The sequence below is a fragment of the Cibotium barometz genome, chromosome 58, assembly GCF_041138505.1.
Source record: "Cibotium barometz isolate CiBa-2024 chromosome 58, ASM4113850v1, whole genome shotgun sequence".
Taxonomy (NCBI): Eukaryota; Viridiplantae; Streptophyta; class Polypodiopsida; order Cyatheales; family Cibotiaceae; genus Cibotium; species Cibotium barometz.
This window is the reverse complement of record NC_141103.1, coordinates 1,445,715-1,472,249: the sequence shown is the minus strand read 5'-3', so window position 1 is coordinate 1,472,249 and position 26,535 is coordinate 1,445,715.

The window sequence follows — 26,535 nt, the reverse complement described above, 5'->3', positions numbered from 1 at the left end:
TCAAAAAATCTAGGGATTTTATGAGAGAACATCGCATGCGATCATAACATGAAAGATTCCACATCGGCATATGTAGTGCTCCTCTGACTCCACTTCCTGGTGACATAGCTGACAAATGCGGTCTCTTGGTCTAACCCCCTAATCAAGGTAGAGATTTTGAAGCAAAGATGCTTGATGAGATGGACAATCAAATCCAATCTATAAGAAAAGATATCAAAGCTGGTCAAGATAGACATAAACATTATGTAGATCCCAAGAGGTTGAGTTGTTATTTTGAGGGAGGCCATATGGTTTTTCTTTATGTACAACCCTCACAAAAGTACACGAAGATCTTGTGGACCTTAGGGTATTACGAGCAATATTGGAGATAAATCTTAGGACTTGCTTCTTTCTCACCAGCTTAAGGTTCGCAACGTCTTCTTCCATGTCAACCTAGTGATGAGAAGAAGTATCATCCAATGCCTGAGCACATCTTAGAAAAGATTATTACTTCATCATGCTTGCTAGTGCAAGGTACATTTAGAATGGGAAACCAAGATGTTTGAGAAATCTCTACAACATAGGATTTTAAAAGAATGCTTAGTCAAATGGAAGTTTCCCCCTCTTGAAGATGCGACTTGGGAAAAGAAGAGGATGTATAGAGCTAAAGATAGCATGAGGACATCCCAATCCTTAAGTGAGGAAGCATTGAAGAAGAATTTAAATTTGCAAAAGCATTTTAAAATTAAGATTTGGATTAAAATCTTGAAATTTTACACGATTCATATAGTCAAAAAAATATATAAAAGCATACATGTGTGTGCGGTACACTTGTGTGAAAGCACTTCGATCCTTAATGCATTTTAAGAAATTTTAGTCTTTAAATCTTGTTGGGTATTTCGGAGTCTCGTGTGTGCGTGTCCACCTCACCTCGTGTTTGCTTATATCCTGCCATATGAGTGTGTACCCATGTTTGTATGTCTAATAGCCTTAGGGGTTAACGCGGAAAAAGCCATTAGCAAAGGTGAAAGGATGAAAGCCTAGGAGTTACTGAGAATCTCCACAAAATGCAAGTGGGAGAACAAGCAGCCAAGAAATGAATGCATTGCATAAAAGCTATCTATGGTGAAGATTTCCTTACATCCTTGGCTTGGTCTGTTGACCCCCTAATCAAGGTAGAGATTTTAAAGCAAAGATACTTGATCAGATGGACAATGAAATACAATCTATAACAAAAGATATCAAAGCTGGTCAAGATAGACATAAACATTATGTAGATACCAAGAGGTTGAGTCGTTATTTTGAGGGAGGCCATATGGTTTTTCTTTACGTACAACCCTTGCAAAAGTACAAGAATATCTTGCAAACCTTATGGTATTACGAGCAATATTGGAGATAAATCTTAGGAATCGCTTCTTTCTCCAAAGCTTAAGGTTCGCAACGTCTTCTTCCATATCAACCTAGTGAGAAGAAGTATCATCCAAACCCTGAGCAGATCTTAGAAAAGATTATTACTTCATCATGCTTACTAGTGCGAGGTACATTTAGAATTGGAACCCAGGATGTTCGAGAAATCTCTACAACATAGGATTCTAAAAGAATGCTTAGGTAAATGGAAGTTTTTCCATGTTGAAGATGTGACTTGGGAAAAGAAGAGGATCTATATAGAGCTAAAGATAGTAGCCCCAAGACATCCCAATCCTTAAGTGAGAAGGCATAGAATTTAAATTTGCAAAAGCCTTTGAAAATTAAGATTTGGATGATAATCTTGCAATTTTACACGATTCATATAGTCAATATATATATATATAAGCATACATGTGTGTGGGGTACCCTTGTGTGAAAGCACTTCGATCTCCTAAATGCATTTTGAGAAATTTTAGTCGGTATTTCGGAGTCTCGTGCGTGCGTGTCCACCTCACCTTGTGTTTGCTTATATCCCGCCATATGAGTGTGTACCCATGTTTGTATGTCCATTAGCCTTAGGGGTTAACGGGGAAAAATCCATGAGCAAAGATCAAAAGGATGAGTTGTCGCCAATTGGAACTTAAGATGTTCGAGAAATCTCTACAACATAGAATTCTAAAAGAATGTTCCCTTTTGAAGATGCAACTTGGAAAAATAAGAGGATCTATAGGGCTAAAGATAGCCGCAATTCGCGAGATAAGGACATCCCAATCCTTAAGTGAGGAAGCATTGAAGAAGAATTGAAATTTGCAAAAGCCTTTGAAAATTGAATTTTGGATGATAATCTTGAAATTTTACACGATTCATATAGTCAAGAAAATATATAGAAGCATACGCGTGTGTGGGTACCCTTGTGTGAAAGTACTTAGATCCCAAATGAATTTTGAGAAATTTTAGTCTTTAAATCTTGTTGGGTATTTCAGAGTCTCGTGTGTGCGTACGTGTCCACCTCACCTTGTCTTTGCTTATATCCCGCCATATGAGTGTGTACCCATCATGTTTGTATGTCCAATAGCCTTAGGGGTTAACGGGGAAAAAGCCATTAGCAGAGCTCAAAGCATGAAAGTCGAGGAGTTACTGAGAATCTCCACAAAATGCAACTGGTACTACAAGAAGATGCCAAGAATTGAATGTATTGCATAATGTTGATGCGATGATTGAGAGAATCTAGGGATTTTATGACAGAACATCCCATGCGATCATAACATGAAAGATGTTATCAAGTTATAGAAGACACCTTCAAAGCCACTCGTGGATGTGAACAAAAAAGATAGTTGAACTTCCTACATCTATTAGAATTTTCCTATGATGCTTATTATAAAAGTATTAGTAATGAATCCTCTTAAAGCTATCTATGGTGAAGATTTCCTTACATCCTTGACTTGGACTAACCCCCTAATCAAGGTAGAGATTTTGAAGCAAAGATGCTTGATGAGATGGACAATCAAATACAATCTATAAGAAAAGATATCAAAGCTGGTCAAGATAGACATAAAAATCATGTAGATCCCAAGCGGTTGAGTTGTTATTTAAGAAAGGCCATATGATTTTTCTTTATGTACAACCCTCGCAAAAGTACACGAAGATCTTGCGAACCTTACGGTATTACGAGCAATATTGGAGATAAATCTTAGGAATCGCTTCTTTCTCCAAAGCTTAAGGTTTGCAATGTCTTGTTCCATATCAACCTAGTGAGAAGAAGTATCATCCAAACCCTGAGCAGATCTTAGGAAAGATTATTACTTCATCATGCTTGCTAGTGCGAGGTACATTTAGAATTGGAACCCAGGATGTTCGAGAAATCTCTACAACAGAGGATTCTAAAAGAATGCTTAGGTAAATGGAAGTTTCTCCATGTTGAAGATGTGACTTGGGAAAAGAAGAGGATCTATATAGAGCTAAAGATAGTAGCCCCAGGACATCCCAATCCTTAAGTGAGGAGGCATAGAATTTAAATTTGCAAAAGCCTTTGAAAATTAAGATTTGGATGATAATCTTGTAATTTTACGTGAATCATATAGTCAAAAAATATATATAAAAGCATACATGTGTGTGGGGTACCCTTGTGTGAAAGCACTTCGATCTCCTAAATTCATTTTGAGAAATTTTAGTCGTTAAATCTTGTTGGGTATTTCGGAGTCTCGTGCGTGCGTGTCCACCTCACCTCGTGTTTGCTTTGTTCCCGCCATATGAGTGTGTACCCATGTTTGTATGTCCATTAGCCTTAGGGGTTAACGGGGAAAAATCCACGAGCAAAGATCAAAGGATGAGTTGTCGCCAATTGGAACTTAAGATGTTCGAGAAATCTCTACAACATAGAATTCTAAAAGAATGTTCCCTTTTGAAGATGCGACTTGGGAAAATAGGAGGATCTATAGAGCTAAAGATAGCCCCAATTTGCGAGATAAGGACATCCCAATCCTTAAGTGAGGAAGCATTGAAGAAGAATTGAAATTTGTAAAAGACTTTGAAAATTAAACTTTGGATGATAATCTTGAAATTTTAAACGATTCATATAGTCAAGAAAATATATAAAAGCATATGTGTGTGTGGGTACCCTTGTGTAAAAGTACTTAGATCCCAAATGAATTTTGTCTTTAAATCTTGTTGGGTATTTCAGAGTCTCGTGTGTGCGTACGTGTCCACCTCACCTTGTCTTTGCTTATATCCCGCCATATGAGTGGTACCCATCATGTGTGTATGTCCAATAGCCTTAGGGGTTAACGGGGAAAAAGCCATTAGCAGAGCTCAAAGCATGAAAGTTGAGGAGTTACTGAGAATCTCCACAAAATGCAACTGGTACTACAAGAAGATGCCAAGAATTGAATGCATCGCATAATGTTGACGCGATGATTGAGAGAATCTAGGGATTTTATGACAGAACATCCCATGCGATCATAACATGAAAGATGTCATCAGGTTATAGAAGACACTCTCAAAGCCTCTTGTAAATGTGAACAAAAAAGATAGTTGAACTTCCTACATCTATTAGAATTTGCCTATGATGCTTATTATAAAAGTATTAGTAATGAATAAAGCTATCTATGGTGAAGATTTCCTTACATCCTTGGCTTGGTCTAACCCCCTAATCAAGGTAGAGATTTTGAAGCAAAGATGCTTGATGAGATGGACAATCAAATACAATCTATAAGAAAAGATATCAAAGCTGGTCAAGATAGACATAAAAATCATGTAGATCCCAAGAGGTTGAGTTGTTATTTTAAGGAAGGCCATATGGTTTTTCTTTATGTACAACCCTCGCAAAAGTACACAAATATCTTGCGGACCTTAGGGTATCACGAGCAATATTGGAGATAAATCTTAGGACTTGCTTCTTTCTCCACAGCTTAAGGTTCACAATGTCTTCTTCAATGTCAACCTAGTGAAAAGAAGTATCATCCAATGCCTGAGCACATCTTAGAAAAGATTATTCCTTCATCATGCTTGCTAGTGCAAGGTACATTTAGAATTGGAACCCAAGATATTCAAGAAATCTCTACAACATAGGTTTCTAAAAGAATGCTTAGTTAAAAGGAAGTTTCTCTCTCTTGAAGATGCGACTTGGGAAAAGCAGAGGATGTTTAGAGCTAAAGATAGCCCCAATTTTTTTGAGATGAGGACATCCCAATCCTTAAGTGAGGAAGCATTGAAGAAGAATTTAAATTTGCAAAAGCATTTTAAAATTAAGATTTGGATGATAATCTTGAAATTTTACACGATTCATATAGTCAAAAAAATATATAAAAGCATACATGTGTGTGCGGTACACTTGTGTGAAAGCACTTCGATCCTTAATGCATTTTGAGAAATTTTAGTCTTTAAATCTTGTTGGGTATTTCGGAGTCTCGTGTGTGCGTGTCCACCTCACCTCGTGTTTGCTTACATCCTGCCATATGAGTGTGTACCCATGTTTGTATGTCTAATAGCCTTAGGGGTTAACGCGGAAAAAGCCATTAGCAAAGGTCAAAGGATGAAAGCCTAGGAGTTACTGAGAATCTCCACAAAATGCCAGTGGGAGAACAAGCAGCCAAGAATTGAATGCATTGCATAAAAGCTATCTATGGTGAAGATTTCCTTACATCCTTAGCTTGGTCTGTTGACCCCCTAATCAAGGTAGAGATTTTAAAACAAAGATACTTGATCAGATGGACAATGAAATACAATCTATAACAAAAGATATCAAAGCTGGTCAAGATAGACATAAAATATATAAAAGCATACATGTGTGTGCGGTACCCTTGTGTGAAAGCACTTCGATCCTTAATGCATTTTGAGAAATTTTAGTCTTTTAATCTTGTTGGGTATTTTGGAGTCTCGTGTGTGCATGTCCACCTCACCTCGTGTTTGCTTACATCCCGCAATATGAGTGTGTACCCATGTTTGTATATCTAATAGCCTTAGGGGTTAACGTGGAAAAAGCCATTAGCAAAGGTCAAAGGATGAAAGCCTAGGAGTTATTGAGAATCTCCGGACATCCTAATCTTTAAGTGAGGAAGCATAGAATTTAAATTTGCAAAAGCCATTGGAAATTAAGATTTGGATGATAATCTTTAAATTTTACAGGATTCATATAGTAAAAAATATATATATATATATATAAAAGCATACATGTGTGTGGGGTACCCTTGTGTGAAAACACTTGGATCCTGAATGCATTTAGAGAAATTTTAGTCTTTAAATCTTGTTGGGTATTTCGGAGCCTCTTGTGTACGCGTCCATCAAACCTCGTGTTTGCTTATATCCTGCCATATGAGTGTGTACCCATGTTTGTATGTCCAATATCCTCAATGGTTAATGGGGAAAAAGCCATTAGCAAAGGTCAAAGGATGAGATCGTAGGAGTTACTAAATGAGAATCTCCACAAAATGCAAATGGGAGAAGAAGCAGCCAAGAATTGAATGCATCGCATAATGTTAGCGCGATGATTAAGAGAATCTAGGGACCTTATGACATAACATAGCATGCAATCTTAACATGAAAGAGGTAATCAAGTTATAGAAGACACCTTCAAAGCTTTCTGTGCACCTTCTTACATATAGTGGAATTTCCCTATGATCCTTATTATAAAAGTATTAGTAATGAATACTCTTGAAGCTATCTCTGGTCAAGATTTCCTTACATCCTTGACTTGGTCTGACCCCCTAATGAAGGTAGAGATTTTGAAGCAAAGATGCTTGATGAGATGGAGAATCAAATGCCATCTATAAGGAAAGATATCGAAGCTGGTCAAGGTAGACATAAACATTATGTAGATCCCAAGAAGTTGAGTCGTGATTTTGAGGGAGGCCATATACTTTTTCTTTGTTTACGACCCTTGCGAAAGTACCACAAGATCTTGTGGACCTTATGGTATTACCAGGAATATTGGAGATAAATCTTATGACTTGCTTCTTCCTCTAGAGCTTTTGCAGCATCTTCCATGTCAACCTAGTGAGAAGAAGTATCATCCAAACCATGAGAACATCTTAGAAAGGATTATTACTTCCTCGTGCCTGCTAGTTAGTGCAAGGTACATTTGAAATTGGAACCCAAGATTTTTGAGAAATCACATAGGATTCTAAAAGAATGCTTAGTTAAATGGAAGTTTCTCCCTGTTAAAGATGCGACTTGAGAAAAGAAGAGGATCTATACATCCCCAATTTCACGAGATAAGGATATCCGAATCCTTAAGTGAGGAAGTATTGAAATAGAATTTAAATTTGCAAAAGCCTTTGAAAATTAAGATTTGGATGATAATCTTAAAATTTTACACGATTCATATAGTCAAGAAAATATATAAAAGCATACATGTGTGTGGGTACCAAGAGGTTGAGTCGTTATTTTTAGGGAGGCCATATGATTTTTCTTTATGTACAACTCTTGCAAAAGTACAAGAAGATCTTGCGAACCTTACGGTATTACGAGCAATATTGGAGATAAATCTTAGGAATCACTTCTTTCTCTAAAGCTTAAGGCTCGCAACGTCTTCTTCCATGTCAACATAGTGAGAAGAAGTATCATCCAAACCCTGAGCACATCTTAGAAAAGATTATTACTTTATCATGCTTGCTAGTGCAAGGTACATTTAGAATTGGAACCCAGGTAAATGGAAGTTTCTCCATGTTGAAGATGTGACTTGGGAAAAGAAGAGGATCTATATAGAGCTAAAGATAGCCCCAGGACATCCCAATCCTTAAGTGAGGAGGCATAGAATTTAAATTTGCAAAAGCCTTTGAAAATCAAGATTTGGATGATAATCTTGAAATTTTACACGATTCATATAGTCAAAAATATATATATATAAAAGCATACATGTGTGTGGGGTACCCTTGTGTGAAAGCACTTCTATCTCCATGATGCATTTTGAGAAATTTTAGTCTTTAAATCTTGTTGGGTATTTTCGGAGTCTCGTGCGTGCGTGTCCACCTCACCTCGTGTTTGCTTATATCCCGCCATATGAGTGTGTACCCATGTTTGTATGTCCATAAGCCTTAGGGGTTAACGGGGAAAAATCCATGAGCAAAGGTCAAAGGATGAGTTCTCGCCTGGGAGTTACCGAGAATCTCCACAAAATTCAAGGGGGAGAAGAAGCAACCAAGAATTGAATGCATCGCATAATGTTAGCGCGATGATTGAGAGAATGTAGGGACGCTATGAAATAACATAGCATGCGACCGTAACATGAAAGAGGTAATCAAGTTATAGCAGACACCCTCAAAGCTTTCTGTGCACAGGAACAAGAAAGATAGTTGAACTTCCTACATATAGTAGAATTTCCCTATGATCCGCATTATAAAAGTATTAGTAATGAATCCTCTTAAAGCTATCTATGGTCTGACCACCTAATGAGGCTAGAGATTTTGAAGCAAAGATGCTTGATGAGATGGACAATCAAATGCCATCTATAAGAAAAGATATCAAAGCTGTTCAAGGTAGACATAAACATTATGTAGATCCCAAGAGGTTGAGTCGTGATTTTGAGGGAGGCCATATACTTTTTCTTTGTTTACGACCCTTATGAAAGTACCACAAGATCTTGTGGACCTTATGGTATTACCAGGAATATTGCAGATAAATCTTATGACTTGCTTCTTCCTCCACAGCTTTCGCAGCATCTTCCATGTCAAGATGTTTAATGGAATTGGAACCCAAGATGTTCGAGAAATCTCTACAACATAGGATTCTAAAAGAATGCTGATTTAAATGGAAGTTTCTCCTTGTTGAAGATGCGACTTGGAAAAATAAGAGGATCTATAGGGCTAAAGATAGCCGCAATTCGCGAGATAAGGACATCCCAATCCTTAAGTGAGGAAGCATTGAAGAAGAATTGAAATTTGCAAAAGCCTTTGAAAATTGAATTTTGGATAATAATCTTGAAATTTTACACATTCATATAGTCAAGAAAATATATAGAAGCATACGTGTGTGTGGGTACCCTTGTGTGAAAGCACTTAGATCCCAAATGAATTTTGAGAAATTTTAGTCTTTAAATCTTGTTGGGTTTGTCAGAGTCTCGTGTGTGCGTACGCGTCTTTGCTTATATCCCGCCATATGAGTGTGTACCCATCATGTTTGTATGTCCAATAGCCTTAGGGGTTAACGGGGAAAAAGCCATTAGCAGAGCTCAAAGCATGAAAGTCGAGGAGTTACTGAGAATCTCCACAAAATGCAACTGGTACTACAAGAAGATGTTGACGCGATTTTTGAGAGAATCTAGGGAATTTATGACAGAACATCCCATGCGATCATAACATGAAAGATGTCATCAAGTTATAGAAGACACCCTCAAAGCCACTCGTGGATGTGAACAAAAAAGATAGTTGAACTTCCTACATCTATTAGAATTTGCCTATGATGCTTATTATAAAAGTATTAGTAATGAATCCTCTTAAAGCTATCTATGCTGAAGATTTCCTTACATCCTTGGCTTGGTCTAACCCCCTAATCAAGGTAGAGATTTTGAAGCAAAGATGCTTGATGAGATGGACAATCAAATACAATCTATAAGAAAAGATATCAAAGCTGGTCAAGATAGACATAAAAATCATGTAGATCCCAAGAGGTTGAGTTGTTATTTTAAGGAAGGCCATATGGTTTTTCTTTATGTACAACCCTCGCAAAAGTACACAAATATCTTGCGGACCTTAGGGTATTACGAGCAATATTGGAGATAAATCTTAGGACTTGCTTCTTTCTCCACAGCTTAAGGTTCACAATGTCTTCTTCAATGTCAACCTAGTGATGAGAAGAAGTATCATCCAATGCCTGAGCACATCTTAGAAAATATTATTACTTCATCATGCTTGCTAGAATGGGAACCCAAGATGTTCGAGAAATCTCTACAACATAGGATTTTAAAAGAATGCTTAGTCAAATGGAAGTTTCTCCCTCTTGAAGATGCGACTTAAGAAAAGAAGAGGATGTATAGAGCTAAAGATAGCCCCAATTTTTCCGAGATGAGGACATCCCAATCCCTAAGTGAGGAAGCATTGAAGAAGAATTTAAATTTGCAAAAGCCTTTGAAAATTAAGATTTGGATGATAATCTTGAAATTTGACACGATTCATATAGTCAAAAAAATATATAAAAGCATACATGTGTATGAAAGCACTTCGATCCTTAATGCATTTTGAGAAATTTTAGTCTTTAAATCTTGTTGGGTATTTCGGAGTCTCGTGTGTGCGTGTCCACCTCACCTCGTGTTTGCTTATATCCTGCCATATAGGTGTGTACCCATGTTTGTATGTCTAATAGCCTTAGGGGTTAACGGGAAAAAAGCCATTAGCAAAGGTCAAAGGATGAAAGCCCAGGAGTTACTGAGAATCTCCACAAAATGCAAGTAGGAGAACAAGCAGCCAAGAATTGAATGCATTGCATAAAAGCTATCTATGGTGAAGATTTCCTTACATCCTTGGCTTGGTCTGTTGACCCCCTAATCAAGGTAGAGATTTTAAAGCAAAGATACTTGATCAGATGGACAATGAAATACAATCTATAATAAAAGATATCAAAGCTGGTCAAGATAGACATAAACATTATGTAGATACCAAGAGGTTGAGTCGTTATTTTGAGGGAGGCCATATGGTTTTTCTTTACGTACAACCCTTGCAAAAGTACAAGAAGATCTTGCGAACCTTACGGTATTACGAGCAATATTGGAGATAAATATATATAAAAGCATACATGTGTGTGGGGTACCCTTGTGTGAAAGCACTTCGATCTCCTAAATGCATTTTGAGAAATTTTAGTCATTAAATCTTGTTGGGTATTTCGGAGTCTCGTGCGTGCGTGTCCACCTTACCTCGTGTTTGCTTATATCCCGCCATATGAGTGTGTACCCATGTTTATATGTCCATTAGCCTTAGGGGTTAACGGGGAAAAATCCATGAGCAAAGATAAGGATGAGTTGTCGCCAATTGGAACTTAAGATGTTCAAGAAATCTCTACAACATAGAATTCTAAAAGAATGTTCCCTTTTGAAGATGCGACTTGGGAAAATAGAAGGATCTATAGAGCTAACGATAGCCCCAATTTGCGAGATAAGGGCATCCCAATACTTAAGTGAGGAAGCATTGAAGAAGAATTGAAATTTGTAAAAGACTTTGAAAATTAAATTTTGGATGATAATCTTGAAATTTTAAACAATTCATATAGTTAAGAAAATATATAAAAGCATATGTGTGTGTGGGTACCCTTGTGTAAAAGTACTTAGATCCCAAATGAATTTTGAGAAATTTTAGTCTTTAAATCTTGTTGGGTATTTCAGAGTCTCGTGTGTGCGTACGCGTCCACCTTGCCTTGTCTTTGCTTATATCCCGCCATATGAGTGGTACCCATCATGTTTGTATGTCCAATAGCCTTAGGGGTTAACGGGGAAAAAGCCATTAGCAGAGCTCAAAGCATGAAAGCCGAGGAGTTACTGAGAATCTCCACAAAATGCAAGTGGTACTACAAGAAGATGCCAAGAATTGAATGCATCGCATAATGTTGACGCGATGATTAAGAGAATCTAGGGATTTTATGACAGAACATCCCATGCGATCATAACATGAAAGATGTCATCAAGTTATAGAAGACACCCTCAAAGCCACTCGTGGATGTGAACAAAAAAGATAGTTGAACTTCCTACATCTATTAGAATTTGCCTATGATGCTTATTATAAAAGTATTAGTAATGAATCCTCTTAAAGCTATCTATGCTGAAGATTTCCTTACATCCTTGGCTTGGTCTAACCCCCTAATCAAGGTAGAGATTTTGAAGCAAAGATGCTTGATGAGATGGACAATCAAATACAATCTATAAGAAAAGATATCAAAGCTGGTCAAGATAGACATAAAAATCATGTAGATCCCAAGAGGTTGAGTTGTTATTTTAAGGAAGGCCATATGGTTTTTCTTTATGTACAACCCTCGCAAAAGTACACAAATATCTTGCGGACCTTAGGGTATTACGAGCAATATTGGAGATAAATCTTAGGACTTGCTTCTTTCTCCACAGCTTAAGGTTCACAATGTCTTCTTCAATGTCAACCTAGTGAAAAGAAGTATCATCCAATGCCTGAGCACATCTTAGAAAAGATTATTCCTTCATCATGCTTGCTAGTGCAAGGTACATTTAGAATTGGAACCCAAGATATTCGAGAAATCTCTACAACATAGGTTTCTAAAAGAATGCTTAGTTAAATGGAAGTTTCTCTCTCTTGAAGATGCGACTTGGGAAAAGCAGAGGATGTATAGAGCTAAAGATAGCCCCAATTTTTTCGAGATGAGGACATCCCAATCCTTAAGTGAGGAAGCATTGAAGAAGAATTTAAATTTGCAAAAGCCTTTGAAAATTAAGATTTGGATGATAATCTTGAAATTTTACACGATTTATATAGTCAAAAGAATATATAAAAGCATACATGTGTGTGCGGTACACTTGTGTGAAAGCACTTCGATCCTTAATGCATTTTGAGAAATTTTAATCTTTTAATCTTGTTGGGTATTTTGGAGTCTCGTGTGTGCGTGTCCACCTCACCTCGTGTTTGCTTACATCCTGCTATATGAGTGTGTACCCATGTTTGTATGTCTAATAGCCTTAGGGGTTAACGTGAAAAAAGCCATTAGCAAAGGTGAAAGGATGAAAGCCTAAGAGTTACTGAGAATCTCCGGACATCCTAATCCTTAAGTGAGGAAGCATAGAATTTAAATTTGCAAAAGCCATTGGAAATTAAGATTTGGATGATAATCTTCAAATTTTACACGATTCATATAGTCAAAAATATATATATATATATATATATATATATATATATAAGCATACATGTGTGTGGGGTACCCTTTTGTGAAAACACTTGGATCCTAAATGCATTTAGAGAAATTTTAGTCTTTAAATCTTGTTGGGTATTTCGGAGTCTCTTGTGTACGCGTCCATCGAACCTCATGTTTGCTTATATCCCGCCATATGAGTGTGTACCCATGTTTGTATGTCCAATATCCTCAATGGTTAACAGGGAAAAAGCCATTAGCAAAGGTCAAAGGATGAGATCCTAGGAGTTACTAAATGAGAATCTCCACAAAATGCAAATGGGAGAAGAAGCAGCCAAGAATTGAATGCATCGCATAATGTTAGCGCGATGATTGATAGAATCTAGGGACGTTATGACATAACATAGCATGTAATCTTAACATGAAAGAGGTAATCATGTTATAGAAGACACCTTCAAAGCTTTCTGTGCACGGGAATAAGAAAGATAGTTGAACTTCTTACATATAGTGGAATTTCCCTATGATCCTTGTTATAGAAGTATTAGTAATGAATCCTCTTGAAGCTATCTTTGGTCAAGATTTCCTTACATCCTTGACTTGGTCTGACCCGCTAATGAATGTAGAGATTTTGAAGCAAAGATGCTTAATGAGATGGAGAATCAAATGCCATCTATAAGGAAAGATATCAAAGCTGGTCAAGGTAGACATAAACATTATGTAGATCCCAAGAGGTTGAGTCGTGATTTTGAGGGAGGCCATATACTTTTTCTTTGTTTACGACCCTTGCGAAAGTACCACAAGGTCTTGTGGACCTTATGGTATTACTAGGAATATTGGAGATAAATCTTATGACTTGCTTCTTCCTCCACAGCTTTTGCAGCATCTTCCATGTCAACCTAGTGAGAAGAAGTATCATCCAAACCATGAGAACACCTAAGAAAAGATTATTACTTCCTCTTGCTTTTGCTAGTTAGTGCAAGGTACATTTGAAATTGGAACCCAAGGTTTTTGAGAAATCTCTACAACATAGGATTCTAAAAGAATGCTTAGTTAAATGGAAGTTTCTCCCTGTTAAAGATGCGACTTGAGAAAAGAAGAGGATCTATACAGCCTCGATTTCGCGAGATAAGGATATCCGAATCCTTAAGTGAGGAAGCATTGAAATAGAATTTAAATTTGTAAAAGCCTTTGAAAATTAAGATTTGGATGATAATCTTAAAATTTTACACGATTCATATAGTCAAGAAAATATATAAAAGCATACATGTGTGTGGGTACCTTTCCACAAAATGCAACTGGTACAAGCAGATGCCAAGAATTGAATCCATCGCATAATGTTGACGTGATGATTCCAAAAATCTAGGGATTTTATGACAGAACATCGCATGCGATCATAACATGAAATATTCCATCAAGTTATAGAAGACACCCTCAAAGCCTCTTGTGGATGTGAACAAAAAAGATAGTTAAACTTCCTATATCTATTAGAATTTGCCTATGATGTTTAATATAAAAGTATAAGTAATGAATCCTCTTAAAGCTATCTATGGTGAAGATTTCCTTACATCCTTGGCTTGGTCTGTTGACCCCCTAATCAAGGTAGAGATTTAAAAGCAAAGATGCTTGATGAGATGGACAATCAAATACAATCTATAAGAAAATATATCAAAGCTGGTCAAGATAGACATAAACATTATGTAGATACCAAGAGGTTGAGTCGTTATTTTGAGGGAGGCCATATGGTTTTTCTTTATGTACAACCCTTGCAAAAGTACAAGAAGATCTTGCGAACCTTACGGTATTACGAGCAATATTGGAGATAAATCTTAGGAATCGCTTCTTTCTCTAAAGCTTAAGGCTCGCAACGTCTTCTTCCATGTCAACCTAGTGAGAAGAAGTATCATCCAAACCCTGAGCACATCTTAGAAAAGATTATTCCTTCATCATGCTTGCTAGTGCAAGGTACATTTAGAATTGGAACCCAGGTAAATGGAAGTTTCTCCATGTTGAAGATGTGACTTGGGAAAAGAAGAGGATCTATATAGAGCTAAAGATAGCCCCAGGACATCCCAATCCTTAAGTGAGGAGGCATAGAATTTAAATTTGCAAAAGCCTTTGAAAATTAATATTTGGATGATAATCTTGAAATTTTACACGATTCATATAGTCAAAAATATATATATATATAAGCATACATGTGTGTGGGGTACCCTTGTGTGAAAGCACTTCGATTTCCATGATGCATTTTGAGAAATATTAGTCTTTAAATCTTGTTGGGTATTTTCGGAGTCTCCTGCGTGCGTGTCCACGTCACCTCATGTTTGCTTATATCCTGCCATATGAGTGTGTACCCATGTTTGTATGTCCATTAACCTCAAGGGTTAACGGGGAAAAATCCATGAGCAAAGGTCAAAGGATGAGTTCTCGCCTAGGAGTCACCGAGAATCTCCACAAAATTCAAGGGGGAGAAGAAGCAACCAAGAATTGAATGCATCGCATATTGTTAGCGCGATGATTGAGAGAATGTAGGGACGCTATGAAAAAACATAGCATGTGACCATAACATGAAAGAGGTAATCAAGTTATAGAAGACACCCTCAAAGCTTTCTCTGCACAACAGGAACAAGAAAGATAGTTGAACTTCCTACATATAGTAGAAATTTCCTATGATCCGCATTATAAAAGTATTAGTAATGAACCCTCTTAAAGCTATCTTATAGTCAAAAAAATATATAAAAGCATACATGTGTGTGCGGTACACTTGTGTGAAAGCACTTCGATCCTTACTACATTTTGAGAAATTTTAATCTTTAAATCTTGTTGGGTATTTCGGAGTCTCGTGTGTGCGTGTCCACCTCACCTCGTGTTTGCTTATCTTAAAATTGAGATTTGGATAATCTTAAAATTTTACATGATTCATATAATCAAGAAAATATATAAAAGCATACACGTGTGTGGGTACCCTTCCACAAAATACAACTGGTACAAGCAGATGCCAAGAATTGAATGCATCGCAAAATGTTAACGTGATGATTCAGAGAATCTAGGGATTTTATGATAGAACATCGCATGCGATCATAACATGAAAGATGTCATCAAGTTATAAAAGACACCCTCAAAGCCTCTTCTAGATGTGAACAAAAAAGAAAGTTGAACTTTCTATATCTATTAGAATTTGCCTATGATGCTTAATATAAAAGTATTAGTAATGAATCCTCTTAAAAGCTATCTATAGTGAAGATTTCCTTACATCCTTGGCTTGGTCTGTTAACCCCCTAATCAAGGTAGAGATTTTGAAGCAAAGATGCTTGATGAGATGGACAATCAAATACAATCTATAAGAAAAGATATCAAATCTGGTCAAGATAGACATAAACATTATGTAGATACCAGGAGGTTGAGTCGTTATTTTGAGGGAGGCCATATGGTTTTTCTTTATGTACAACCCTGGCAAAAGTACAAGAAAATCTTGCGAACCTTACGGTATTACGAGCAATATTGGAGATAAATCTTAGGAATCGCTTCTTTCTCCAAAGCTTAAGGTTTGCAACGTCTTCTTCCATGTCAACCTAGTGAGAAGAAGTATCATCCAAACCCTGAGCACATCTTAGAAAAGATTATTACTTCATCATGCTTGCTAGTGCAAGGTACATTTGGAATTGGAACCCAGGATGTTTGAGAAATCTCTATAAGATAGGATTCTAAAAGAATGCTTCGGTAAATGGAAGTTTCTCCATGTTGAAGATAGCCCCAGGACATCCCAATCCTTAAGTGAGGAGGCATAGAATTTAAATTTGCAAAAGCCTGTGAAAATTAAGATTTGGATGATAATCTTGAAATTTTACACAATTCATATAGTCAAAGAATATATATAAAAGCATACATGTGTGTGGGGTACCCTTGTGTGAAAGCACTTCGATCTCCTAAATGCATTTTGAGAAATTTTAGTCTTTAAATCTTATGTAGATACCAAGAGGTTGAGTCATTATTTTGAGGGAGGCCATATGGTTTTTCTTTATGTACAACGCTTGCAAAAGTACAAGAAGATGTTGCGAACCTTACGGTATTACGAGCAATATTGGAGATAAATCTTAGGAATCGCTTCTTTCTCCAAAGCTTAAGGTTCGCAACGTCTTCTTCCATGTCAACCTAGTGAGAAGAAGTATCATCCAAACCCTGAGCACATCTTAGAAAAGATTATTACTTCATCATGCTTGCTAGTGCAAGGTACATTCAGAATTGGAACCCAGGTAAATGGAAGTTTCTCCATGTTGAAGATCTGACTTGGGAAAACAAGAGGATCTATATAGAGCTAAACATAGCCCTAGGACATCCCAATCCTTAAGTGAGGTGGCATAGAATTTAAATTTGCAAAAGCCTTTGAAAATTAAGATTTCGATGATAATCTTGAAATTTTACACGATTCATATAGTCAAAAAATATATATAAAAGCATACATGTGTGTGCGGTACCCTTGTGTGAAAGCACTACGATCTCCTAAATGCATTTTGAGAAATTTTAGTCTTTAAATCTTGTTGGGTATTTCGGAGTCTCGTGCGTGCGTGTCCACCTCACCTTGTGTTTGCTTATATCCCGCCATATGAGTGTGTACCCATGTTTGTATGTCCATTAGCCTTAGGGGTTAACGGGGAAAAATCCATGAGCAAAGGTCAAAGGAAGAGTTGTCGCCTAGGAGTTACCGAGAATCTCCACAAAATACAATTGGGAGAAGAAGCAACCAAGAATTGAATGCATCGCATAATGTTACCACGATGATTGAGAGAATGTAAGGACGTTATGAAATAATATAGCATGCGACCATAACATGAAAGAGGTAATCAAGTTATAGAAGACACCCTCAAAGCTTTCTATGCACGCTATTAAGAAAGATAGTTGAACTTCCTACATATAGTAGAATTTTCCTATGATCCGCATTATAAAAGTATTTGTAATGAATGCTCTTAAAGCTATCTATGGTCAAGATTTCCCCACTTCCTTGACTTGGTCTGAACCCCTAATGAAGGTAGAGATTTTGAAGCAAAGATGCTTGATGAGATGGGCAATCAAATGCCATCTATAAGAAAAGATATCAAAGTTGGTCAAGATAGACGTAAACATTATGTAGATACCAAGAGGTTGAGTTATTATTTTAAGGGAGGCCATATGGTTTTTCTTTATGTACAACCCTTGCAAAAGTACAAGAAGATCTTGCGAACGTTACGGTATTACGAGCAATATTGGAGATAAATCTTAGGAATCGCTTCTTTCTCCAAAGCTTAAGGTTCGCAACGTCTTCTTCCATGTCAACCTAGTGAGAAGAAGTATCATCAAAACCTTGAGCACATCTTAGAAAAGATTATTACTTCATCATGCTTGCTAGTGCAAGGTACATTCAGAATTGGAACCCAGGTAAATGGAAGTTTCTCCATGTTGGAGATCTGACTTGGGAAAAGAAGAGGATCTATATAGAGCTAAAGATAGCCCTAGGACATCCCAATCCTTAAGTGAGGAGGCATGAATTTAAATTTGCAAAAGCCTTTGAAAATCAAATTTTGGATGATAATCTTGAAATTTTACACGAGTCATATAGTCAAGAAAATATATAGAAGCATACGTGTGTGTGGGTACCCTTGTGTGAAAGCACTTAGATCCCAATTGAATTTTGAGAAATTTTAGTCTTTAAATCTTGTTGGGTATTTCGGAGTCTCGTGCGTGCGTGTCCACCTCACCTTGTGTTTGCTTATATCCCGCCATATCAGTGTGTACCCATGTTTGTATGTCCATTAGCCTTAAGGGTTAACGGGAAAAAATCCATGAGCAAAGGTCAAAGGATGAGTTGTCGCCTAGGAGTTACCGAGAATCTCCACAAAATGCAAGTGGGAGAAGAAGCAACCAAGAATTGAATGCATCGCATAATGTTAGCACGATGATTGAGAGAATGTAGGGATGCTATGAAATAACATAGCATGCGCCCATAACATGAAAGAGGTAATCAAGTTATAGAAGACACCCTCAAAGCTTTCTATGCACGCTATTAAGAAAGATAGTTGAACTTATAGAAGACACCCTCAAAGCTTTCTATGCACGCTATTAAGAAAGATAGTTGAACTTCCTACATATAGTAGAATTTCCCTATGATCCGCATTATAAAAGTATTAGTAATGAATGCTCTTAAAGCCAGCTATGGTCAAGATTTTCCCACTTCCTTGACTTGGTCTGACCCCCTAATGAAGGTAGAGATTTTGAAGCAAAGATGCTTGATGAGATGGGCAATCAAATGCCATCTATAAGAAAAGATATCAAAGCTGGTCAAGGTAGACATAAACATTATGTACATCCCAAGAGGTTGAGTCATGATTTTGAGGGAGGCCATACACTTTTTCTTTGTTTATTACCCTTACAAAAGTACCACAAGATCTTGTGGACCTTATGGTATTACCAAGAATATTGGAGATAAATCGTATGACTTGCTTCTTCCTCCAGAGCCTTTGCAGCATCTTCCATGTCAACCTAGTGAGAAGAAGTATAATCCAAACCATGAGAACATCTTAGAAAAGATTATTACTTCGTCATGCTTGCTAGTGCAAGGGTACATTTAGAATTGGAACCCAAGATGTTCGAGAAATCTCTACAACATAGGATTCTAAAAGAATGCTGATTTAAATGGAAATTTCTCCCTTTTGAAGATGCGACTTGGGAAAATAAGAGGATCTATAGATCTAAAGATAGCCCCAATTCGCAAGATAAGGACATCCCAATCCTTAAGTGAGGAAGCATTGAAGAAGAATTGAAATTTGCAAAAGCCTTTGAAAATCAAATTTTGGATGATAATCTTGAAATTTTACACGGTTCATATAGTCAAGAAAATATATAGAAGCATACGTGTGTGTGGGTACCCTTGTGTAAAAGCACTTAGATCCCAATTGAATTTTGAGAAACTTTAGTCTTTAAATCTTGTTGGGTATTTTGGAGTCTCGTGCGTGCGTGTCCACCTCACCTTGTGTTTGCCTATATCCTGCCATATCAGTGTGTACCCATGTTTGTATGTCCATTAGCCTTAAGGGTTAACGGGGAAAAATCCATGAGCAAAGGTCAAAGGATGAGTTGTCGCCTAGGAGTTACCAAGAATCTCCACAAAATGCAAGTGGGAGAAGAAGCAACCAAGAATTGAATGCATCGCATAATGTTAGCATGATGATTGAGAGAATGTAGGGACGCTATGAAATAACATAGCATGCGCCCATAACATGAAAGAGGTAATCAAGTTATAGAAGACACCCTCAAAGCTTTCTATGCACGCTATTAAGAAAGATAGTTGAACTTCCTACATATAGTAGAATTTCCCTATGATCCGCATTATAAAAGTATTAGTATTGAATGCTCTTAAAGCTATCTATGGTCAAGATTTTCCCACTTCCTTGACTTGGTCTGACCCCCTAATGAAGGTAGAGATTTTGAAGCAAAGATGCTTGATGAGATGGGCAATCAAATGCCATCTATAAGAAAAGATATCAAAGCTGGTCAAGGTAGACATAAACATTATGTACATCCCAAGAGCTTGAGTCGTGATTTTGAGGGAGGCCATACACTTTTTCTTTGTTTATTACCCTTACGAAAGTACCACAAGATCTTGTGGACCTTATGGTATTACCAAGAATATTGGAGATAAATCGTATGACTTGCTTCTTCCTCCAGAGCTTTTGCAGCATCTTCCATGTCAACCTAGTGAGAAGAAGTATAATCCAAACCATGAGAACATCTTAGAAAAGATTATTACTTCGTCATGCTTGCTAGTGCAAGGGTACATTTATAATTGGAACCCAAGATGTTCGAGAAATCTCTACAACATAGGATTCTAAAAGAATGCTAATTTAAATGGAAGTTTCTCCCTTTTGAAGATGCGACTTGGGAAAATAAGAGGATGTATAGATCTAAAGATAGCCCCAATTCAGTCTTTAAATCTTGTTGGGTATTTCGGAGTCTCGTGCGTGCGTGTCCACCTCACCTTGTGTTTGCTTATATCCCGCCATATCAGTGCGTACCCATGTTTGTATGTCCATTAGCCTTAAGGGTTAATGGGAAAAAATCCATGAGCAAAGGTCAAAGGATGAGTTGTCGCCTAGGAGTTACCGAGAATCTCCACAAAATGCAAGTGGGAGAAGAAGCAACCAAGAATTGAATGCATCGCATAATGTTAGCATGATGATTGAGAGAATGTAGGGACGCTATGAAATAACATAGCATGCGCCCATAACATGAAAGAGGTAATCAAGTTATTGAAGACACCCTCAAAGCTTTCTATGCACGCTATTAAGAAAGATAGTTGAACTTCCTACATATAGTAGAATTTTCCTATGATCCGCATTATAAAAGTATTAGTAATAAATGCTCTTAAAGCTATCTATGGTCAAGATTTTCCCACTTCCTTGACTTGGTCTGACCCCCTAATGAAGGTAGAGATTTTGAAGCAAAGATGCTTGATGAGATGGGCAATCAAATGCCATCTGTAAGAAAAGATATCAAAGCTGGTCAAGGTAGACATAAACATTATGTACATCCCAAGAGGTTGAGTCGTGTTTGTGAGGGAGGCCATACACTTTTTCTTTGTTTACGACCCTTACAAAAGTACCACAAGATCTTGTGGACCTTATGGTATTACCAAGAATATTGGAGATAAATCTTATGACTTGCTTCTTCCTCCAGAGCTTTTGCAGCATCTTCCATGTCAACCTAGTGAGAAGAAGTATAATCCAAACCATGAGAACATCTTAGAAAAGATTATTACTTCGTCATGCTTGCTAGTGCAAGGGTACATTTGGAATTGGAACCCAAGATGTTCAAAAAATCTCTACAACATAGGATTCTAAAAGAACGCTGATTTAAATGGAAGTTTCTCCCTTTTGAAGATACGACTTGGGAAAATAAGAGGATTTATAGATCTAAAGATAGCCCCAATTCGCGAGATAAGGACATCCCAATGCTTAAGTGAGGAAGCATTGAAGAAGAATTGAAATCTGCAAAAGCCTTTGAAAATTAAATTTTGGATGATAATCTTGAAATTTTACACGATTCATATAGTCAAGAAAATATATAGAAGCATACGTGTGTGTGGGTACCCTTGTGTGAAAGCACTTAGATCCCAATTGAATTTTGAGAAATTTTAGTCTTTAAATCTTGTTGGGTTGCTATCTCTTTCCACTGTGCCATATTCTTATACTCTACTCTCCTATGCTATTTCTTTCTTGCTTGCCTCTTGCTTGTTTGAGATCTTGTGTGTAACGTACCCATCTTCACTAATAAAGAAATGTCCATGTAATTATGAGTTTTTATTGTATGAATATCAATGATTTTATTATTTGAGTCATTTCTACTTAGAATCTTCAAATTCTGAGCCCAAATTTGGAATCTACGCGCGATTTTACCCTAATATAGGATTTTACAGCATCCAAAACGGACACCGGATCAAGCCTATACGCTAATTTCAATCATTTTAGTTAAAAAATGGCGACCTTTAAACCTTAATAAATGCACGACCGCACGTCCGATTGACGAACGGTCTGAACCCCTGCGACCAGGAGAACCTCCCTGACAAAAAAAAATTTCGCCCCTCGGGACGGTCCGGCACGCAAATCGAGGCGGGCGTCCCAAATTTGGGTACCCCGTCCAAAATTTGGTCCGTACACACTTACTAGGGCACCCGTACAATGGCCGCCCAAGAACCAAAGGACGGCCGCCCACTGTATGGTCCACGCGTACCCAGACCGGATAAGGTACATGCGTACCACTCCTTTCCCAGACAACCGACACCGTACCTTTCCCGTAGACCCATGCAGGCCACTGATCCATAGCCTTTGAAGGTACACCGTCCTTTCGTCCCTGCTTTGCGCAGCGCCCGTACCCTCACCCCTCAGCTATATAAACCCCCGGGGTGCTCCTCAATCGGCACGCATTTCTGTGTAGCGTATGCCCTGTTGTGCCGTCGTCCGTACCACCGTAGCGTACTTGCTGCAAGTACAGCCGCCCTTGCAGCCACCCCTCTCACACCCCCTCATTTGGCTCTTTTGAGATAAGCCAGTTTTCCTCCATCCTCCTCTTGCTAGAGGCCAGTGTCCTTAACTCTTCTCCCCCCCCGTGTGAATAGACTTATAGAGAGGCTTGCAGCAACCCCTCCCAGCCCTCTCCACGTTTTTGCCTTTGGCCTTAAGGACATCTCACAATCCCCCCCCCCATTTGCGTAGACTTTAGTAAGGGATTTTTGGCTCAAGCGAGGGTTCGTGCGCCATATTCTTTTCCTCGTACGGTGAGCAAACGAGCTCGGAATTTAGATCCGACTGAAGCATTTCGATCGCAGCAGCGAGCTCTACAAGGCGACGCCTAAGATGGCCTTATCCCGAAGACGGCAAAATATTGCCTCAAGAGGCGCACGTAACAACGAGATGGAGGGAGATGCGCCCAATGCGGCTCCAGTCCTCCCTTTTCAAGTCCCTCACTCAAGGAAACGGTGGCCAGGTTAGCTTGGTTAATTTTCAAAAGAAGAGATTTTTCCTTAAATTAGTATTAATGAATGGTGTCTTTTTCTTTTAAAATGAGGACATAAAAATTATATGAAATTATGAATTATGTGATGTTTTCGATAAATTGCGTTGAAATTGCTATCTTCATGAATTGTGAATGCCATACTTAGAAAATTGCATTGAAGTTGTTATCTTTGGAATTCAAGATTTTTTTTTGGCTTCAACGCTAACCCCGTTCCGTGCTTGTGTAGCCGGGCGGCGTCATTAGCAAAGCCCGGGAATGGCCCAAGGTATCCCTCATACCTTTGGGAGAATAAGGATCGCCGATTGAGGCGAGAGATTATGAGGCTGCCTAGTTCTGAGGGCCCAGGCTAGTGCGGTAAATAAGCCCACCCTAGTGTGCAGACATCCCTCTGAGGGGCGGGAGGATCGAGCGATGGAGCCTGAGAGGGCGATAGGCCGGCTTGAGTCCTCGCCAGCGGCCGACGATGAGGTGTATGGTCCCGTAGGGTTTTGCCCAGCATGTAGAGGCTGGAAGGTCGAATTCTAGATCATCGGCGGCGGCGGCAGAATAAGAATAAGAGAGCCAGATTGGCTTGTATGGAAATGGATTCATGTATAAACTTTTTATATAATTGCATCTTGTCTTTGGTATGATGGTATTGTGTAAGAAGGCTGTTTTAACGAACCTTGTGAAGAAGGACCCTAATTAAGGAATCCTACGGATGGGTGGACCCGATTAGTCGGGTAGCTTTCCAACAGATTAAGTGAAAGCCCTACGTTAGATAGTTAGGTTCTTGGGCAACTCTATTCTAGAAGACTAGGTCAGCGGCTGTGCCTTGCATAAGATGAGGAAAAAAGCGTTGTCTCTAGAAATCAAGTCTAGTAGTTGCCCAATTTTTGATCAATTGCCCTATGGGTGATTTGATGTTTAGAAAATCACGCTCCCCCTGCGGGATAGAGCTAGGTCATACCTATGAATCGTATCCTTGAATCTCTACAGGGTCAAGGTGTCGATGAATAGAGAATTTTTCCCAAGATAAGACTTAGCGGACTATCTTAAGTGTTTCTCCCATTTTTAGAGGGAGGAACCTTACAATTGGTATCAGAGCAAGTTTGGCTCCTAGGAATTGCAGTTTAAGGACTGTTTTGTAATAAATGTTTTACCTAACGTAATGCTAATTAGTAAAGATATCCTACTTAAACAAATAAGTTAAATTGATGTTTGAATGATTGTAGGAAGAGGAAGATGCCTACTCCAAATTTCTAGTTTTCCAATGCATCTTCGAGACTGCTAGTCATTCCTCGAATTTTGAGTTTCGCGACACCATGGTGCAGATATTAGAGAAGATATCCCTCCCTCATTTCTCTCGTATTCAGAGAGGATGGGGTAGAGATTTCTGGAGTCGTGGGCCGAGATACTTCATCATCCGAGCAGATCAGATTGGGAACCTCACCACCGACCTTAAGCGGATTCGTTGGATTGAGAAGCTGAAGATGATCCGCTTATTTTGGTTCATCGGTACCCCCAGGGCCGACACCTCGGTGACTATAGATGGGGTTCACATACCTCAGGATCGTTGGGTGTATGACAAAGTGATGCAGGTCTTACCTGCTGATAGAGTAGCAGTGTTGGGACCTACCCCAATCCAGAGTTTACCACCCTTACCATCAGTTTTTAGAGTCTTAGAAACTACAGCGGAACCCCCATATTTCACATATGTGGACCGCTCTACCCTTATGTCACAGTGAAGCCTAGGAATTTCCCTTGATGTCAAATAAGACTAATTATATTAGTCTCAGATCTTTGTAATAAAATTTGTCCTTGTAAATATTTGGAAATAAAATAATTTCAATGGTTTTACTCTCCAAAAATTAAGCGTTGTGCAAATATGAATCTTGTAATCTTAAAAATTGTTTTTACGATGATGGCCAGGATGACCACCCTCCACTTCCCAATGCGCTTTATACCGATACCCAGGAGAAGAAGCTCCTGCTCAAGCAAATGCAACCTCCCTCCTTTAAAGGAGAAGGTTCAAAGGTTGAGAAGGATGCTGAAGTCTGGATTGAGGCGATGGACGATTATTTCTCTGCTGCCGGTACTGGAGTAGCAAATCAGTCTATGCTCGCACGGTTTCGCCTCACTGGAGATGCTAAACTCTGGTGGAAACAGTGGTGCCGTGACAAGGAAGTCACCGAGCATTCTCAAACGTGGGAAGACATCAAGCAGGCAGTGAAGGAAAGATATCTTTCTCCATCCCATGAATCCATAAAGATGAATGAGTTCTTTAGTCTTAGACAGTGCAGCTTAACTCTTGAGGACTACTATTCCAAATTCATTACCCTTCGGAAGTATGCCCCAGCTATGACTACTTCCCAGCAAGTGGCTCGTTTCTGCCAAGGACTAAATGAACCCCTAGATTCCCGCCTTGAAGCAATGAGGCCAAGCACATTACAGGATGCTCTCATACGAGCTAAGCCCCTTGTGAAAGAAATGAAGGCTAACAAACCGAAGAATCAAAAGAGATCTTACCCTGAGGCAAACCTTAGAGATCAACCCTACAAGAAACCTCAACAGAATTTTCCCTACTACAACAGAGGGCGACAAGGCAACTCTTTTGCCCCCCGCTCGTATGCTGCTTCTTCCAGAGAAGGCCCTCTGTGTTTTGAGTGCAATGAGCCGGAACACTTTAGAGCCAACTGTCCCAAGATGGCAACATCATTTCCCCAAGGTAACAGAGGAAATCAAGGCCGTGGAACCCCTACCCACCAAGGTGCAAGAGGCAGTGGCCATGGCAGAGGCCGCGGAGGATCAGTTGCTAGAACTGCCTGTGTTATAAGTGAAGAACCGACCTTGGAAACGGCTGAAGAAGAGCGCGCCACCGTCCATGCGGCGGTAGAACACCAAGGTCCGAATAAACAATTTGGTGTAATCCAAGCCCTCGCCACTCATCACGGTAAGCCATTTCAGCTTTTGATTGATTGTGGCAGTACCCATTCATTCCTTTCTCCTAGGTGCTTGCAAAAATTAAACTTGAGTCAAAAATCAGCTAGAAAAATGATTGTAGAGTTAGCCAGTGGGAAAGAAGTAGTATCTCGCCACTCTATAGGAAACCTTGATTTTGAGCTGGGTAATGAGCAAACTCATGGTCACTTTAGAGTCTTGCCACTAGGAATTTATGATGGAATCCTTGGGATGGATTGGTTAATTGCAAACAAAGCTAGCATTCATTGTAACCAGGGGAGTATCACTTTTGAAAATGAGCATGGCCAAGTAATATCTGTTCAGAAAATCACAGGAAAACCTAAGTCTAGGGTAGTCAAGGCAAAACATCTTCTCAAGGGG